Source organism: Lichenostomus cassidix, chromosome 3 (assembly GCF_008360975.1).
Source record: "Lichenostomus cassidix isolate B80296 chromosome 3, HeHo_3.0, whole genome shotgun sequence".
NCBI classification, from domain to species: domain Eukaryota; kingdom Metazoa; phylum Chordata; class Aves; order Passeriformes; family Meliphagidae; genus Lichenostomus; species Lichenostomus cassidix.
The window spans coordinates 24,044,253-24,063,285 of NC_139483.1; the positions used below are offsets into that span (position 1 = coordinate 24,044,253).

The 19,033-nt window shown below is 39.9% G+C and overlaps 1 long non-coding RNA gene across 2 annotated transcripts in view; it reads left to right on the forward strand.

Moving 5' to 3' along the window:
- Nucleotides 1-2,558: 2,558 nt before the first annotated feature.
- Nucleotides 2,559-19,033, forward strand: part of LOC146439294 (uncharacterized) — a 31,042-nt gene continuing 14,567 nt past the window's right edge. The window contains exons 1-3 of one of the 2 annotated variants that reach the window (XR_014850738.1): nt 2,559-2,680; nt 2,786-2,862; nt 7,403-7,530. This is a non-coding gene — a long non-coding RNA (uncharacterized LOC146439294). Of the gene's footprint in view, nt 2,681-2,785; nt 2,863-4,422; nt 4,549-7,402; nt 7,531-19,033 lie in introns of those variants that run through there. The other variant, XR_014850737.1, reaches the window with a different exon arrangement.

Consider the following 19,033-nt stretch of genomic DNA (forward strand, 5'->3'; position numbering starts at 1 on the left):
GTGCCTATGAATTTGTATCGCAACTGCATTTTTAATTGCAGTTTATCAGTACTGTGATTTGATGCATGTAGTAGTGAAGAGGAGAAGGAGGAGGGAACTGAATTATTACTTATTTATAAAGTGATGTTAAATTGTGATCTCAGTCAGGTTAACGTCAAAGCTGGGAGTTCAGTGGAAGCTGAATAAATCTCAAGAACATATTATTGCTTGTGGCCAACAAGCAAGCAGGTAGCTTCAGAAACTCCATGTCTCCAGTCTCTCTGTTTGGGAGCGCTGCTGCCCACAAACTACCCACTGTTTTCAGGGCTGGGGCCAGAAGACATGAGTGCACGTCAGGAACAGCAACCCAGCAAGGCAGTTCCACTCCTTCCCCCAAGCACATGTTCACATGGACTTTGACCTCACAGCCTTTAGACAAGTGGAGGAGGCAGCAGTGCCATATTTCATGGCAGGCACAGCACTCGCTAAGGAGGGCACTGTAAGGCAGATCAGAATTTGCCGTCTGTAGGTTTAACAGCTGATTTGGGGAATGGCTGTGATTATCCAAGCCAGCTCCACTAAACCAGACAAAACTGCCCTTGGAGGTCTCTGCTTTGAGTCGCAGTTTAAAGCTATTGGTTTTATAATGGTTATATATCGTAGGCTCCCCCAGTGAAATCCAGGTGAAATGCTGCTGCCAGAAGGTATCACCTGGGGAAAAAAATGGACAGATTACACAAGCAGACAGGCTTAGAAGTACCCCAGAGGGGTGAGATCCCATATGAACTACTGCTTCTTGAATTATCTTCTCTGATGCCTCAGGTGAAGTGGAGGTCTTTCAAGAAAACAGACAGTAGGAAAATGCCTTGTTGGTTTTGCAGTGCTAATGCTACCCTGAGTTAAAACATTTCATGACTACCCATCCTTGCTCAAAACACAAGTGTCTGTGAATTTTCATGGAAGAGAACTACAAACAGCTTTTGGCATTGCAAACGATGAAGAGAGTATATCAAGGATGATGGAGTAGTGGTTCTATGCCTCCTGTTGTATTCTGGAGTTTGTAGTAGTCACAGAAACCATTCACTGTTCTATTTAGGAAGGAAATAACTATAAATCATAGCTAAGGTAGTTCATAACTCCTATAAAGTGTACTTAAGTGTTATCAGCATCCTAAACAAACTTCCAGCATAGATAACTGTATGCCACAAATGGTGCTTCTAATTTCAGTTTTCAGTTATAACTGAATTGGCAAGAAACACCCCAGAGAAAACATCATTGTTCTACCTGCATGAATTATAAGGTGTTTTCAGGAGACTTTAAGAAATAGCTGCTGACTGGCTCAAAAATAAATACAAGAATTGTTGTTATGTTGGAAAGATGACTTTTGCAAAAAGCCTGTGTTAGACAATATCTACATGAGTAGTAAGCTAAACTAGTATTTTTCATTGACATGTCATCTCCACATTTTTCGTCTTTCCACTAACTTTTCACTGTTCGTTTGGGGTTTTTTTTTCCCCTCCAAGAAGAGAGCAGGAATTTAACCTCATTTGCTACAGAGGAAAAATGAAGTTGAGCAAAATATTATTTTCTAAAATACATTACCAAGAAAAGAAATGAAAAATAGGAAAGTGGAAAAGTGATAATGCTGTTTTGAAAGTCAGAAAGAAAAGAGTAATAGGGAAAATGAAAGGAGAAAACATTGTGAAAGAGCTGACGGGCAGGTAAAATAAAGTAGCAATGAAGAGAAGATTATGAGAAAAGGCAGTAACAAAGAGAAAGAGATGGGAAAATAATCACAGATGAAAATAAGAGAATATAAAACCAAACAAAAACAGGAGATAGAAGGAGAACTAGACAGGAAGTGAGAAAATGTGGGAAAGAAAGAGAGTTCTATGCAGGTATAGAGGGGCAATGCCTTTCTTCCTCTCATTTTTAAAACAATTTTCAAGCTTTTTTAGCCAAGGATGAGCATAATGAGGGCCAGAAGAAAATGTTTAAAACATGTAATGTGTGTTTGAAAGTGAAATGCATATGCCAGCAGCCTCCCCTACTGAGGAGGTCCCTGTCAAGCACAGCAGGCACACTGTGGGCACTGACATCCCTAAATTGTTCTGAATTCTAACCTCCGCTTCCAAAACCTGCAGCGTTTACCCTTATTGTGGTATATTTTGCAGAACAAATGGTCAGCTGGGGTTGTTAGGCTGCTTTGTGGGGCTGCAGAGAGTTACAAAATCCTAATATTTTATACTCTGGCTTTGCTGGGGAGACCCACCTCTGCAGTGACAAGGTGTGTCAATGTGAACCAGACAGCAAGCTACCAGATGTGGGAAGCCAGCGTAACATGGATTCTTTTCCCTCCATTTTTAAGCTCATATTTTTATGTCAGAAGCCTAGCATTGGTGTGGTCACTGCTTCAAAGTGTTTTCTTGAGGCAGTTTTAATAAGTAATATTTTAAAATGTAAATTGCAAGCTCTTCAGTGAGCATGAGCTGGTAAGCAAATTTTGTACTGAAATGTGCTACAGTGAGACTCTTGCCCTGGAGTGGGGCCACGAGTGACAGATTTTCCTGTGTGGGTGGAGCAGAGTCCATCACAGAACTGTGAGGGTCACACCTGCAAGCCTAAGGGAGAGCCAAATCCTGGACAGGTCTTGCTGAGCTTTAGTTACCTTTGACTTCCAAGTGGCAGTGGCCAGGAGAAAGTGAGTTTTTATGGGTTTAAATGAAAAGATCTGTTTTTATCATCCATCAAGTTTGAGAGTCTTACACTTTTTTTTTCCCGCTTTTTTTTTTTTTAATTTTGAAAGTTCACAAGGCTTAGGCTCACAGGTCCCTGCTCCAGGCTACAGCAGCCAGTGGAAGCACCAACACCAGCATCACAAAGGTAAGCCATTGGAATGATAGGTGAAGTCTCCTGATCAGCACAGGGGAAAAACTATCTTCTCCTTCCTTGGGCCAAGAGGAAGTCTCCATCCACAGCATCTGAAATATTTCTGACATGCAACCCAAACATCATAGAGGTGTGAAGACTAGAAATGGGAAATACCTACCACAGCTCCAACAGCCAAAGCAAACAGAAAAGATCTGAGTAGTTATGGCTTCAAAACAGCCTCTCCTTCAGTCCTTTCCATATTCCACTGGCATCCTCACAGACACTGGCCCACGTATATAGCTAACACCAAATGGATTTGAAAATTAAGAAAAGAGAAACCCAGAAATTCTGTGGGTCTGAGATGACTTCCTGGCCCTAGATTCTGTACTACCTTAATATGTTTTGTTTTTCTCATTGTTTTTCTCTGTGTGTGCTTGATTTGGGAGGAGGAGTCCTTTTTTGTTTCCCATTCTTTTGTTTCAGCTTTTCCAAAGTACCAAACAAAAGGTCGGATAATCAGTTTTGTTCTACTCTTATTTTATAGACCACTGAGAGAAGCCGTAAATTAATTTTTTGGTTTTGCTTCTTAATTTAATTCTGAAAGAGAAAATACCCAGAATTAATGTGAGCAATGATGTGATTTTTCCAGCAGTGTCAGAATTATAAGGGAGACTATTACTGATGCTTGATTAAATAGCTCAAATTTACAGTGATTCATTATTTTCTGAGAAAATCTTAACAAATGGATTCTGTCTTTACTACTCCCTCAACATTTCTATCAACAACCTCCTTGCTACATTTACATCTTGAAAAAAGAAGTTGAAGTTAAGCTTTTTACATTAATCTGGACCAGTAGAAAGGTGATGCTTGTGGATTTGTGTACCCTCTTGAATAAGAAATGGAAGTGTGGTCTGTTTGGCAACCATGAACACACCACCTAAAATCTACATATGTGCTCTTTGTTGCCAAGAATTGAATGCATTCAGCAGAAAAAAAGAGGTCTCTCACAGAAGGGCTGGCAGTGCAAACACCCCAGACCTCAGCCCTCATCTCCCTACTTGCTCCCATGTTTTGTTAGAGCCCCTGATACAGGGTAGCCAGTTGGCTAAAAATGACTTTTCAAATAATTCAGGTACCTCATTTTTTGCCTTATCTATTTAACTCCAGGTTCGAAGGTTACTGAGCACAGCAGCCACTAAAAAGAAGTAATCATGTTTATCTCATTGCATTTATTTAACCAACAAAAAAGGCATCCAGATTGCATTTAGGTGAAGATTTGGAAATAGGAAGCTTTCTTCAAATTGATTTTGCTTGGCTAAACTTAATAGAACCATGCAGATTTCCCTCACTTTGAACTCCATTTGGAACTGTAAAAATCATGTTTTGCTTTAAAAGTTCCCTAGTCTCTCAGCCACAACCTTTTTCTGGTGAATACTCGCATCTCAAACCAACAACTACTGAATACTATGGGGCTGATCCAGAAAAGCATTCCTGTAGATGTTTAATTTCAGGTCTTGCTGAGGGCCAGCTCTTGAAAACATAAAGCTAATCACACATTTGACTGCTTTATTAGCTGCGAACTAGGGCACAAGGGCTCTGGGATGGACATGTCTGTGCTGTGCTGACACACATCCACACCTGGCGATGAAGGTAGCTTCCCTCACAGGCTCCAGGCTCCACTTGGCTATTTTAGGGCAGGTAAGGTACCAGGGCTGGGCAGAGGGGGGTGGTTTATTATGTGAAAAAAAGGTCAGAAGTTTGCCTGCTTGCTCCAACCAGCCAAATCTGGTTTTAATCTATGAAAACACACCAAAACGCCCTCTTGGCGAAAAAGGTATGTTGTGTTTTCCTGACCGCTGTTTTCCCTGGTGGCAAGTTTCTCATTCAAAATTATATCCATAGCTTTGTTTATGGGACTTTGCAGAAGGATTTGTATGGGTTAGAGAGGGGAGGGAATACTCCCATACGCAGAAACACAGAACCCATTAAAGCACACGAGGCTCTGTTGGTTCCCCTCCCCAACTGCTACTAAGTTTATTTGCAGGCTGCAGCCTGGAAAAGGCCCATCTGCAGCACATATGTGGGAATTAATTTCCAGCACAGCCACAGGAGTGTGGGTCCAGCAGACCCTCCCCATGGCCCCCTCAGATCCCCTCCACGCTGACTTAATTGGAGCCAGAGCAGGCAGCGAGCGCTGCAGTGTCACGGGGCAGGAGGGTCAGCAGCTCGGCCCTGCTGCTGGTTCTCCAAGGAGCGCCGGCATTCCCTGCCTCCCTCCCTCCCTGCCTCCTGCCAGGACCGTGGGGTTAAACAGCACAGAGAGCCTCGTGTGGGCCCCAAATGGGACCAGTGTCACCCCAGGAGCAAACCTGGCGGCACGCCGGGCAGGAAATCGCGGAGGGCAAGGCTGTGCTGCTGCACCACATCTCCTGGCTCTGAGCCTTTCCCTGTCCAGCTGCAGTGCTGCTCAGTGGCAGCGCATCAGGGGCATGTTGGGAGCAAGAATCTCAGGAGGAAATATCAAAGCATCGTGTTGAAATTGAGGCAGGGAAAGGAGATGGGATTCCTGAAATTAGCTCTCTCCTATATTGTCTTCTGCTCAGGAGGAAAAGGCTCAGGGCTTTTTTATACTTTAGGCCTGCCTGGTAGATGTTGGGAAGCGTTGTCTTGGAGTAGGAAGTGTAAAGACACAAACTCTTCATCTCTTTTAAGCTTTTGTTAAACGGGAAGGGACAAGTGTAAGAGAGAAGGGGAAAGGGAGAGATGAATGTCACTGCAATCAAAAGCATTTGTGAAGGGGTTCATCCTGAAAATGAAAGAGCTAAGATTTTGCAGGCTCTTTTCTCATTTGCAGATATAAGAATAAGCATTAAGAAAAGCAGCAACTCTGTGGCTTAAGTGAATAACTAAACTAATGAAAGACACCATTTTAAAACAAATGATTGTATAGGAAGTATGTGCAGGGCAAATGTCAGCAGGCAACCTAACTCTGCCCTCAAATGGTTTTAGACATTTTAGCTGTTTTATAAATATCTACTTCCATGGTGCATCTATCTGTGGTTCAGCTGAGTATCTGGCCCCCAGGGCCATCTCTGCTCAAAAGGTGAAGTCACATTTAAAGTAAGCAGTGACCTCTGAATAAAAAATAACAAAGTCACATGCTGAAGAAGAGGTGTGACGGTCACACTTTATGACTTTAAGCTTCAGGTTTGTTTTGTTAACACTAACTTCCTTAAGGTCTCCTATTTTATTTTTCTTTCTTTTTTTTTTTTTTTTAATAAATGAGTTTTCTTTTTTGTTTTCATATCAATTAATTTTCTCTCAAGGATTTTGACCAATAATCTCTTTTGGTAAAATTAGCAATATCCAGAAGCAGTAACTTGGGCAAAAGTGTTTTTCTTTCCTTAAATGCATGCAGAGATACTGAGGTCCAGCTCATGGATGTGGGAGCTGCTGCTGTGCACCCCCATACCACAGCATTTTCCTGGGAGGGGTAAGCCCCTCTCCCACTGCTGTCTCAGTGTATTGGTGTTCTAAAGAGAACTCCACAGACACCCACTGAATGCTCCCAGATGTGGCCAATGGGATGTGAAAGCTGCTGGGGACATGAGTTGCTGCTTCAGGCTGCTGCAGAGAGGAATTAGGCTTTCCAAGGTGCCAGTAGGGCTTGCTAGGAGCTCCCTCCCTCCTTCAGTCCTGCCTCCAGCTCAGTGGCTTCCTTACCTCCCTCAGCTCCTCCCCAGTCCTGTCTCACCAGTTTTCCTCACCACCTTAAAAGTAATAAGTATTAATTTAGGACTTGTGTTTCTCCAGAGCAGATGAAAAGGGAATGGTTTACCTTGGAGTCTGGGAGTTTTGCCTGTAAATAACCATCTGTAATACCTGTCCCCTTTGCTGTAACAAACCAAAGTCTAGTCCTCTGGTCTTCAGAGAGAAAACCCTTATTCACTCTTCTGTTAACCACCACCTAATTTATTTCTTTTCCGTGGTTATTAGTGTTGAATCAAAGTTTGTTTCTGAGGCTGAGAGGAAAGATGGTTTTAGTATTGGCTTTAATCATGTATTTTTCCTCAAGCCACTGACACAAACATTTATTTGCTCAAGGATCAACAGAGAAGTGGTTGAAAAGCACCTAAAGATTTTAATTGGAATTTGATTCACATTCACATTTAAGAATTCAGATTATCCTTTTATCAGAAGAATTAATGCCTTAGAATGCTGAATTGAAAATAGCATAGGCCAAAGCTTTCTTGTGGTATTTACAAAAAATTTTGGTTAGGGCAAAAACTCCAGGGAAGCTGACTTCCCCTTGTAATTTTACCACTTCTATGCTAAATTTGGGAACTAAAAGCAAAAGAAACGAATTTTTTTTTTTAAGTTTTTAATTCAAAATGGTCCAAAGCTAAGTAATTTGACTTTCCATTCACTACAGAGGAAATTGCTACCAAAGTCTAGCATTCACCCCAACCTTAACTTGTGTGACAACTACAAGTTTGTGTTTCTAGGATTCTACCTCAAGTAAATACTTTCTATTTGTATGCATTTTCTGTAGGGATGATGGAGTCAAAACGACTGCTTTGCTTCTGCTGTATGTATCTTGGAGCTGTATTTTTCTATGAAGTCTGTGGAAGCTTGTTATGATGTTAAATGCCCAGCTTTCATTAAATCCCCACCTGAAGGGTAAGTAAATTAATCCTGAATTTTGCTTTTGAAGGTATGTGTACTTTTCATGGATTTATGCCAGCTAGATTTTAGATTTAAAGAAACATTGTCATAACCTTAACCACACTGTGGCTAGGCCAAACCTCAAAGATCTTGTTCCTAGGGCCACTGCCCTTTGAAGTGGCACCACTGACAGTTCTAGCTACTGTAGGTATTTATGAGGTACAAAATTATAATGTAAACAGGCATAAAATGTTATTTTAACAGAATACAAGCATCACCAAACTGGATTATATTCTTGTGTTCCAAGCACTGGTTTACTCAATTTGAGTTTTGTTTTTTCTCATCTCCTTTTTTCCTTTTTTCTTATTTTTTCTCCCTATGAACCTGCCCTGAAGAAACACAGAAGCAGTATTTGCCAACTGCAATAGGAAATCTCTAACAGCTTAGATGTATATGTTTACTATTAATTGAATTTGCCGCTCTTCAGTAGTACTGTGTGTTTAGCCTGTTTACTCCCCAAAGTAGCTGGAGAATTATCTGTGCATTTTCCACATTGTTTTCAGTGTGCTGCTTTGTTTGATGGTGGTTTATTAATGATACTTGTGATTTATTACTGTCGCTTTATTAGATTATTTGCAAATCGGTGACAAAGCACTATGTGGATCATGCCTTGTTAGTCATAAAAGCATTCAAGAAGCCATGAAAATCAGTTAAGCTTGAATCTATTGAATGAAAGAGCATAGTGCTCTCTATTGATCAGTAGCCTTTAGATATGTAATGAATAGTAGTACTTTTGGCACTGTCAGATAGTATTTTCCTATGCATCTGATAAATTACATTCTTTTGTGCTAGTGGTTTGAGATTTGGCATAGAACATTCTCGTACTAGGATTTTGTTCAGCTCCAGTACTGGGGTGATCTTACTTGACCAAGGCATATAAATTTTATAAGAAAAACTGATATTTGCTCTTCCAACACAGTTTTGACCATTAACCCTGATCTAACTTTCATATATGGCAGGAGATTGCAGGCTGGGCTATGAATAGTTTGTAGAATATTTTTATAGCCTACGTGCATGATATATACAAGCTCTCTCATATGAACACACATATGCAGATTTAGATTGTAGCTAATGTCTTTATCAATACAGATTTAATTCAGAATTTCTTATTGAACAGGCAATTATTTAAGATTAAGTCCGCATTTGCTGTTGGTTTCAAGGGTACTGTGCTTCTATTTACGATATCAGGATTTGATTTCTTCCTTTCTTCCTTTACATAAAACCAGAGCTGAGTTGTAGGTAAATAGTTACTATTTAATTAGTTGAAGTCAAAGGCAGAGCTTGTGGTGCAGCAGGCTCCAAGTCTTACATCAGTGTCATTCTCTGAAGGATATCCCCATTAATACTAATAGCCAGATGCTTTGGAGGTGTTCTCTAGGATGTTCCTCTGGATTACAGTCACTTTCTCCTTCCATCCATTCCTCTCCCTTGTAAGAGAAATAATCAGAAGAATGAGCCCAGTAGCCTATTTTATTAACAGAATCAGGGGCAAAAAACTTTCAGCACCATTTTTCTTTTTTTTTCCTGCATGTTTTCTAATGCTCCTTTCAGTGTTTGCTCAGGTTATCAGTGTTTGAATTAGTTCCTCTCAAATGAGCCTGATTTAGGCAATAATAGCCATAACCTCTAGGGACTGCTTGGCAGCACAAAAGAACAGTGGCAGTACTTTGAACATCAGCAGTGCCCTAGTGTGTATAATAAGAAAAGGTTCCATTGAGTTCAGTATAAGATTTCTTAGCTGTGTTTGCAGCTACAGGCAAAATGCAGTCACACTTCCATCTAACATTCAAAGAAGAAGCAGTGTTTGGTAAAATCGTAGTCCCTGTGTTTTTTGCCTTTCATGCACAACAGGATTCAGTTCCCTGCTCCTCCTTAAGACAACAGCTATGAAGGCTGAAAGCTGAATTAAAAAACCATAATTATCAGTAGAAATACAGTCAGCACAGAGTTTTCTCTGACTGGAAAGGCTTGGGGACAAGAAAGAGGAAGCTTTTATGAGTCTTTACTTGAAGATACTACTTTTCAGTCTCTCTGGAACATCTGTTTTGTGACTGACTCTGGAGACCCCAGTTGTAGCAGTTCTTCTCTTCCAGCCGAACACATCAGTGGGTTAACCAGCAGTGACAATTTTGGCATACAAATAAAAACTGTTTGCTGAGGTGGATGAACTGTGTCCTGTCTGTTGATTTATAGAATTCAGGATAGAATGCCTTCAGCTGATATTTTGACTCTTTAAGTCTTTTCAGTTACTTCTGTATGAATTAATATAAATAATTCTTATATTAAGCTGATTCAAAAGCTCTCTTGACAACCCTATAATGCAGTGACCACCTAAACAGTAAATGAAAACATAGCTAAAAAGCCTCAAAGCTTAGTAACATCTGCAGTACATTAAGAAAGGTTTCAGAACTCTAACACATGACCCAAGTGCCAGCATCCTTGCAGAATATCTTTTACTGCAGCCTGGTTTTGCTCTGGTCTTTCTCAGAGCTGGCTTAAAGGGCACATAGTCTCTAATGACCACATTAATTGACCCAACAGAATAGATTAAGGAGGGGGAAGTGATTACCATCTCAAATCACTAATTTCTATGTAAATTTTTACATTAGATGAATCTAGATCAATGTCTAGCTCATTTAATAAATTTTTCTTATTCTATCAAGACAACCATAATTAAGTCATAAAATTACAGAAGTCTGGCTGAAAATTTCTAGCTACAAAATATTTTGAGATTAAAGCAAGTAACTTCTTGTGACTGTAGCAATTCTGATGAAAAGCTCTCTCTGCCTGCTGTCATAAAAAAAGCAGAGCCACTACACTTAAAATTTCATCCCATCATTTAAACTTTTAATAATAGTTTAAAAACACTTAGCTAGTGGTGTGTCTGTCTTTACCTGGTCTGTGTGACGTAGAAATTTTAGTAAAATTGAAACTCAGAAGCCTTCTGTAATATGGGACAGGGCTGCCACTGTTAGCAGTGTGATAAGACCTAGTGCATTGCTGGGACTTTAATAACAATAAATAGTAGCAAGATTGACAAGAGAGAAGCCTGGCTTGAGCACAGCTCTGTGTCCTGTGCAGCATGGACAGTAAAAGCTTCTAATGTAGCAGTTTGTGTAGATGTTAGGAGATCAGTAACAGTCCAGTAAATTTACTTTACAGTTTCTCTCCATGAAAAAGTACATATACAGACACGTGGTTTTAAAAGAAGATTTATTACTCAGCATAACCTGGTCTGGCACAAAAGTAGTGTTTTCTACTAATGCACTAAATTACAGAGATAGCAAACAGTGTGTTTGATGTGTACTGAATTGCTATTCTTCAAGTAAAATACAACCAAAAATTGCAATAGTACCTCCTGAAAACCAGAAAGGTGCTCTTCATATTTTATATCTCATATATTTTCTTAGTTCTTGATTTGGGGATAGATGAAGGGTCTGACAGTCTTATCCTGTTCTTAGTCAAAGCAAGACTGTGCTAAACTGCTCTGTCCTTCTGTCTCTCTTACTCTTTGTGCCTCATGCAGGCTGCTTTTTATTCAGGGGTCTTTCTCATAGACCAGCTATGGAGAACCACCAACACCAGCACGACCACCAATTTGCTATTTTTTTTCTTATTTTGCTATTATTATAACTTGCTTGCAGCAATATTGTAAAGTGAAAGTAGATTCTTGATCCTAGCCTCCACTTGCCCAGGACTAGGCTAAAGAGAAGACTTTTATTGTTGTAGTGATAATCTCTCAGCACCAACTCAATTTGGTTAAGAAAAGAGGGCAAAAACATGAATGGGGTTGATTTCCTTAAGCAGTTTAGCACAATGCTGATCACAGAGTTTCAAAACCAAAAAAAGCTCACCAATATTCAAGTAGATAACAAACCTGCCTTTGTGAAATGGTATTTTCTTTGTATAGCATGGAGAAATAATTCCATCCATAAAACATTTACAAGACATATGAGGCTGTAAAAGATCTCTCGACTCTTTGAATCCAGACCTCACTATTATGTGATTTTGTGAGTCAAAAATATGTCAATAATGCAATTTCAATATATTGCATTATTGAAGTTTAATCTTAAAATTAGCATTACTCTTCTTGTGCTCTGTTCCAGTGTCCCACTTGACAGAAGATAAGATACAATCCTGTCCCTAAATGTTTGGCACACTGAACATTTTTTATCATATTTTTATGTTTTTGAAAAGAGAAAAAGAACCCCACAAAACACAATGCAGCCATGACACAAAGTTACAATTATGTCCATTAGAAAAGACATTTGTGTTGTTGACATTGGAAAGGAGAGTGCAGTCTTCAGGCATCCACATCAGTATTTTGGGTAAAAACATTTTTATTAAAAGGAAGACTAGGGTTGAGCTTGCTTTGATTGTTTTTGATTTTCTTTCCCAAATAGAAAGTTCCAAAAAGGAGGCCAAATGAGTGCTATAAATTATTTTATAAGATGACTGTAGGTTCTATATTGCAAAACAACTAAACCAAACAAACCAGAAAGCTCTGGTATTAAGCAGATGAAAAACCCATTCCAGATGGAAAAGAGCTCAAGAGTCAGAGCTGCCCAGAGTCCAGAATGCTCTGTCAAAATTAGGTTATATTAGTGTAGTCTTGAAAAGGAGGTTTGGGAAAGAGGCAGAATTAAAACAGAAATTAAACTGTGTTTGACAGGCTAAATGGAATACATTTCCTAGCTCCAAATGGCTGCACAGTACTCCTGCAATGGGTGTTTTGCTCAAAGCCTAATGAGAAGAGGTAAAATTATTTCATTTATCCAGTCTATAATCAATCACTTCCAGGAAAAGCAGTCTTTCATTATTTTCCAGCAGCAATAGGAGTTGTTAAGTATATTATTTAGATGTACAAATTGCTTTATGAAAGAAAAAATGAGACATTATTATGGAAACAAGATGCACAGAATTAATCTGTAAATTTTATAACTATTTGTAGTCATTCTACTGTCTTTGTGCCTTGATACATGACTTTTTCTTTATTATCTACAAAGTGCCAGTAGTCATAAATGCATGAAAGCAATAGAAAGGATGGACAAGTCTCAGAAGAAAAGGAATTTTTTCACCTGGCAACATGTCCAGCTCCAAAGTCATAAAGACCTTTCCTGAAACTTTTAGGACTGCAAAAGTATACTGAGTTTTGCCAGATTACTTCCTTCTGATGGAAATTCCCTAGTGGTACTGGTGGTTTCTGGACAATGATAGAAATGATTACATAAAGTGATGGTAGGGAAATTATTATAAACTATTCTGCACAGCGAAAATAGCCAAGAATTTCTCAGTGCCTAAATTTGTATTGTCTTATCTAGTCATGAGAATAATATCACTCCCAAATTTAAAGAGCAGGAAAGCTGAATCACAGGCAAGTCAGTCTTGTCCTCATTGAAGTCAACACTATAATGCCTGGAGACCATCTTGGTATATAGGATGCAAGACCAAAGCCAGAATAGTAATGATTTGATTTTGCTTGCCAATGTGCGCTTCGTTAAAAAAAAGGGGGGGAAAAAGTTAGTGAAATTATCCTTTATTTTCTATGTGTGTTTCATGCTCTGAAAGCCACTTTATTCAGATTCAGAAGAACAGATTCACTGTTTCTATTTTTCCAAGAACCTTCAGGGTCTTGGACAGAGGAAAAGCCAGATGAGCCCAAACCAATCTCAGCAAAAAAAAAAAAAAAAGCAAAGCCAGGAAGTTAGTGGCTGCACTAATTATTAGCTTCCAGGAGTCATTTGACATCCAGGAATTTCCTACAGGCAGTATTGTGTCTTAAGGCAAAGCTCTGATATTTTGCAGGCTCTCCCCTTGCACAGGTTGCTCTTAGGTACATTTGTTATTGAAGCAGCAGTGGATGGATGGAGTCTCAGCTGTGCTCCTGAACATGCCTGTACAGTGCTCTCCTGCTTTGCAGATGTCAGGAAAGTCGTCTCTGGCGATACTGCTCTACTTTCAGTGCCACCTGAATCAATCTGTTATCTAGGAAAAGCCTGGGTTCTTTAAAATAGTAAGTCAGTTCAGAAGCAGAGGGCTCTAAAGTGTAGGTTTAGGTATTATGTAACTGCGTGTCAGTTTTATGGACAAAATCCCTCAGTTTTAACTGAGCTTTTTAATTTCACCTAAGAAAGAAGCCAGCTGAATTCTTTCAACCCCTTTTAATTCCCATCTCTGTGTGTAGCTTCACTTTATGTTTCTTATAACAAAAAGGCTTTTAAAGTTGATAAATGGCTGCAGAGATTTTGCTTTACTTTGTTGCTTTTCTATTTATTTAACCGAGAGCAGTTCTTTTAGTCCTGACCCCAGCCTTGTCAAATAGACTGTGTTTGTCAAACTGCTCATGCTCCCATTAACTCCTAGCTGTTTCAGTTGTCAAATTTGATGAATGGCTCAAATGCTGCAAGCATCATTAAAAGCAGGGATACTGAGGGAAGTATTATGCTATACTGAGTCCAAATACACACCATAAATAGGAAAATTCCAAGCAAAGAAAATCTTTTATTGCATAAAGGAAATTGCAAGTGGTTTACACTAATCTCTTTTAATGCCATCTTTCATATGTGCAGGAGACAAGAAAAAGCCGCTCAGGTTTCATGGTCGGTATTATCTCTTCATAGTTAAAGAACATTAGTAGCTCTATAACCTTGTTTATACAGGGTTCACGTAAGTGTTTGGGTCTGCTCGGGGGAACAGCCTGCTCAGTGGGAATAAAAGCTAAATAAAGAGCTGTTCCCACAGTGCTCTGTAGGTCCAGAGGGTCTGTCCCTTCCCAAACCACAGTCTGCCCTTCCTGTAAGTCTGGGCTTCCCCTACATGAAATCCCACAGCACAGCCACTCCTGGAGTTTCCCCCGCAGGACTGGCAGGGTCCAGCGCTGCCCTTGGCTCTGTCCAGGGACAGAAAGCACAGCTGAGCTCTCTCCAAGGAGCTGCCCCTGGAAGCAGCGCAGTTCCAGCCGGCCAGCGCCTGGCACAGCTCTGCTCTCCGGTTATGCTCCAGCGAGCCTGGAGCTGATCTTGTCTGGGGCTGCCGGCTGCCCTTTGCCGTACTTACAGCTCAGCGAGGAGCACAGCTCGGGAGCAGGGCTGGGAAGTTGGGCAATGTCTCCAGCAGAAACAATAACTGCTGGTTTTGTTGGGGCTGTGCTGTTGTTCTGGATTCTGGGCTATTTTTAGCTGTTGAAGTCTACCTAAAGGCCAAAGGACTGCTGTTTGAATATTTTGGTTTAAATTCTCAAGGCAGATAAAAGTCTTCAGATGAGTATTTATACAGAGATACATATATATTTAGATATGAAAGTTATATATACACTTCCAGACTGGTAACACTCCTATGGTTATTAAGGTCAAGACAGAGTTACAGGGGTATTTTTTTATTTTTGCTTTTAAAATTTGTAATTCTAAGTGCATATGCGTACAGGCTGGTTCTAATATTCCTGAGTGTTAGTCATGTGGAATTTTCATCATGAATAAGTACACTGCTGCAGTAGATTTTTCCTGGGCAGTGGTACAAACCATGACAATGAGGACAGCAGGCAAACCATTAAAGCAATGCTGAAACAGAATCAGAAGTAGGTCATCAAAATTTATATTTTCCCAAACTACAGCAGCACGTCAATTTTTTTTAATTATTATTAGATGATAGGAATTATTTATTGATCTCAGGTTTTTTTGGAAACACAGAAGAAGCAAATGGACTTCCAGGTGTGTCAGAAGCTGCATCAGCTAGAGTTTGCCTTCAGTGACTGTAACTGCCTGGCTGCTTGAGCCCAAGCAATGGCAGAAATCTTCTCTCTTCTATTGCAGCTGACTAAAACTTCAGTTTTGAGGTCATCTTTCCAAAACTTTAGTTTTGAAAATATGCAGCAGGGTGTCAGTTACTGAACATGAGGCACTATTACTCTAAATCAAGGATTTGCATCACAGCCACAGCATAGATTTAAAGATGTTGTGAGAATCATTGACAGTTAATTCATTTAAGTAATTTTTCCCTTACCTGGATGTCATGTGGCAGAGTGCAGAGGTGGGCTCTGTGCTTCCACCACTGCCAGGGAGGGTGCAAGGTGGGCAGTGAGAAGCTTTATTCGTGCCTGCTGTCTGCACCAGGGGTATTCAAACTACCCCACATTATTGGCTGAGTGATAAGAGAATTTATTATTTCCTCCCGGGTGGAAAGGTACTTCTTTTTGTCTGGACTATATTGCCCAGGTTTGCATGTATTTAGATTACAGAGACTGGATGTCAACCATACAAATTTTTAATTAATACATTTCATCCAGACAAGCCATGAAATGGTATCACTGTACATAATCATGAATGTGTGTTACTGTCCTAGGGTGCATCTGATGTTGCCTAGGGCCCTAAATATATATTTGGTTTTCTGAATAGTTCTGGGGCTTCTTTAAATCAATGGAGTTCACAGTTCTTTTGTTATTCACTGGGTGGTATTACTATTAGCAAGCAAAATACTTTCACTAGAACAAATGCTTTCTTTAAGCCTCAACTTATTCTTGTTTCTGCCTGTTGCAGAAATTAAATATTTATTAAGCAAAACAAAGTAGAAAAGCTGCAATCATTCCCTAATGAGGCTTCCTGCACTTTTAATCATGATTTGTTGGCGTCTCTGGATTTCTGTTACTCTCAGGAGTACTGACTGACTTCATTTGATTAGCCACATTCAAAATGAATCTGTGGGAACAGGGTCTGTGTTTAATATTGCTTTATATTGGACAGAATTATAACCATCAGGGTAGTTGCATCTCTGAATAAAATAAAAATATGTACTTACACAGATAGGTACCAAGCCCCCAACCCACACATGCTCTCCTACTAAGATCAGTGAGATCAGCATTTATGAGAAAATAGACTCAGAGTTCTGCAGGCTCAGTTGGTCTCTAATGAAATATGATCTTGACCTGGAAAAGTGGGATTGGACATGTCAATATCTACACTCTTGTTAAAGCAGTGAAATGAGGAATTTGGCTCACAGTGCACTGAAAAGGCATCAGCAAGGTTAAAGCAAAACATAAGAAAAAGCTTGTTTGCTGTGCCCCCTTGTTCAGCAAATAAATGATTCTGTCAGGAGTTTTGAAGCAAGCACTTCAGTCTGTTCCTGGAAAGCATCACTGGCGAGAAAAATAATTTTCAGTAGAACTCAAGAACTGAGAGGAAAAATATTGTATAAATCAGTTTAAAAGTTGGCCCACAGGCAGCCAAGCTAAAGAGGACTCATTTCCTATGGATTTCTGTCTCTTCTGCCTCACTGCCTGCTTCCCAGCTCTCCTCCAGGGTCAGCCCTGCCGGTCCTTCGTGCCTGCAGTGCCTGGCAGGGAGCACTGTGTGCGTGGCCAGGGCAGCACTGCTGTGTGTGCAGACATCAGCTGGCCCCAATTTGCACGGGACTTGTCAGAACTTGACTCACTGAGACCTCTGCCCTTCTGTAAAATGGAGTTAAAACTGGGGGGAAAGAGCAAACAGATGACAGGCAAACATTCATATGACACAATTGTGTTGAAACCTTGTTTCCCTAAGGAACTGCGTACTTTTGAGTAGTCAGTCTGTTTAGAGATTGGATATTTTGCTTATTTTGGAAAGCAAGTAGAAAGATGCACAGAAACAATCACCGAGGTGGCACCATATTTTTTGTCTGTAAATATCCACAGAAATGTTCCAGATTGCCATATTCCACAACATACATATTCTAACCCTGCCGCTTATACCCCTTGGATTAGGCTGCACCCCACATACTGAGAGCCTGAAGTGCAGAAGCCCCGTATCAAACCAGCCTGCCCCCCTTGCATGGTAGTCTCCAGGATTGCTGCATTTGTGCCATCTATCCCTGTTAACATTTGGAAGAAAATTTGAAACTGACTCCTACTCAACAAAACGAAAGAACACCACCAATTTCCCCTCAAGGGTGATGCTGGTGGTGTCAGCAGGGTTGCAACATGTTAATTTGTCGCAGCATTTGTGAGTTGGGTGGTTCTCTTTAATAATTATCAGATTTTTCTATAATGACCAATTAATTGTAGGACTAACTCAATGCAGCTATGATACCCTTAGTACCCTGCTGCAGAGCTGTCAGAGCAAGTACACACTTTTCATTTTCTTCCCTCTGTTTTGCTTGTTTGCTTGTCACTTCAGTTTGCCCATGAGTGTTTGCCTTGTGCTGTTGCCACCCAGAAAGAATGCTGGGGCTGGGCAGTAAATAAGCACAAAGACAGTATCAACATAGATAACAATGAGGGTTTGTGTGTGTGGCTTTTAAGAAAGAAACTTTGAAGAAATTTTGCATCATTTGAAATTTTCTAGCTCTTATTAAACAAGAAAAATTATATATTTTCGTTTTTATAGTAATCAATTAAGCTAAAAGTAGGGGGGATTTTTTTGCTCAGTTTCGAAATTCATAAAGCTGTGACTGAAAAGAATGATTTTCCCTGACATCAAAATATTAAATCATCATCTGAATTTGCCTCTGAACTCACAGACAATAATTTATGTGTCTCCTGTTCTCTATTTTACTTTTGTCTTACAGGCATAATGTAAGAGCCCTACTTTTTTCACAGAATGTGCATTTCTCTAGTACTGTGTATGCCGGACAAATTTAGATAATAAATTGCATGTGCAGCAAGCCCTTCCTGGTTTAGAGAGTTCTTGGAATTTCTCCTTTCATTTTTCCCTTTCCAATATTTACATCCTACAAAGCTTGAAAGCTTTGGAAAGGAATAGATGCAACTTAATCACTTACTAATAATTTAGAAATATTTACTTGGACCTAAATTTTGGTCCTCCCTTTCTTTTTGTCATTTCTGGACTAAGAAAAGTATTTCTAGCAGTGGCAAAAATACACAAGGCCCAGAAACCATGTCAGTGCAAATGGTAAATGAAGTTTTTAGTCATATGGTGCGATCTCTGACTCCCTGAGTCACTCACCAAAGTGAGTGAGGCTGAAATTCCCTCATGTTCTATCTCTCTGCTGTAAGTTGTGGTGTTGTCTCTTTGCTACAGAAGTTTTGATTGTATTATCTAACACTACTTCCTCCTTGTCCTTATGTTTGTTGTCCTTCTGGTCAAGTGAATTTTCAGCCCTCCCAACTCTTTTCAGAGGTAACTGGTACTGGCTGGTTTCGCTTCAGCATCCAAGATGTTCAAGGGTCCTGAATTCTGCATTATGGGAGTCACTGCACTCAGATTAACTGTAGTTCTAGAGAATAATCAGCTGCTTGCAAGGATATTTCAGCTGACTTCCCTGCAATTCTGTGTTGTTATTTTCTTTTAGTATTTCTGAATACTCTATTAAGGTTCAGATCTTAAAAACTGTTTAGAGGCATTGTCCAGACTAGACTTTTGTACATATTTAAAAAAGAGTTTCCATGGGCTGCATGAGGTCATGGGATCACTGCTTTTTGGGAGTCTCTCACTGAAGGCTTAAGTGATGCGAAGACCCTGACTAACTC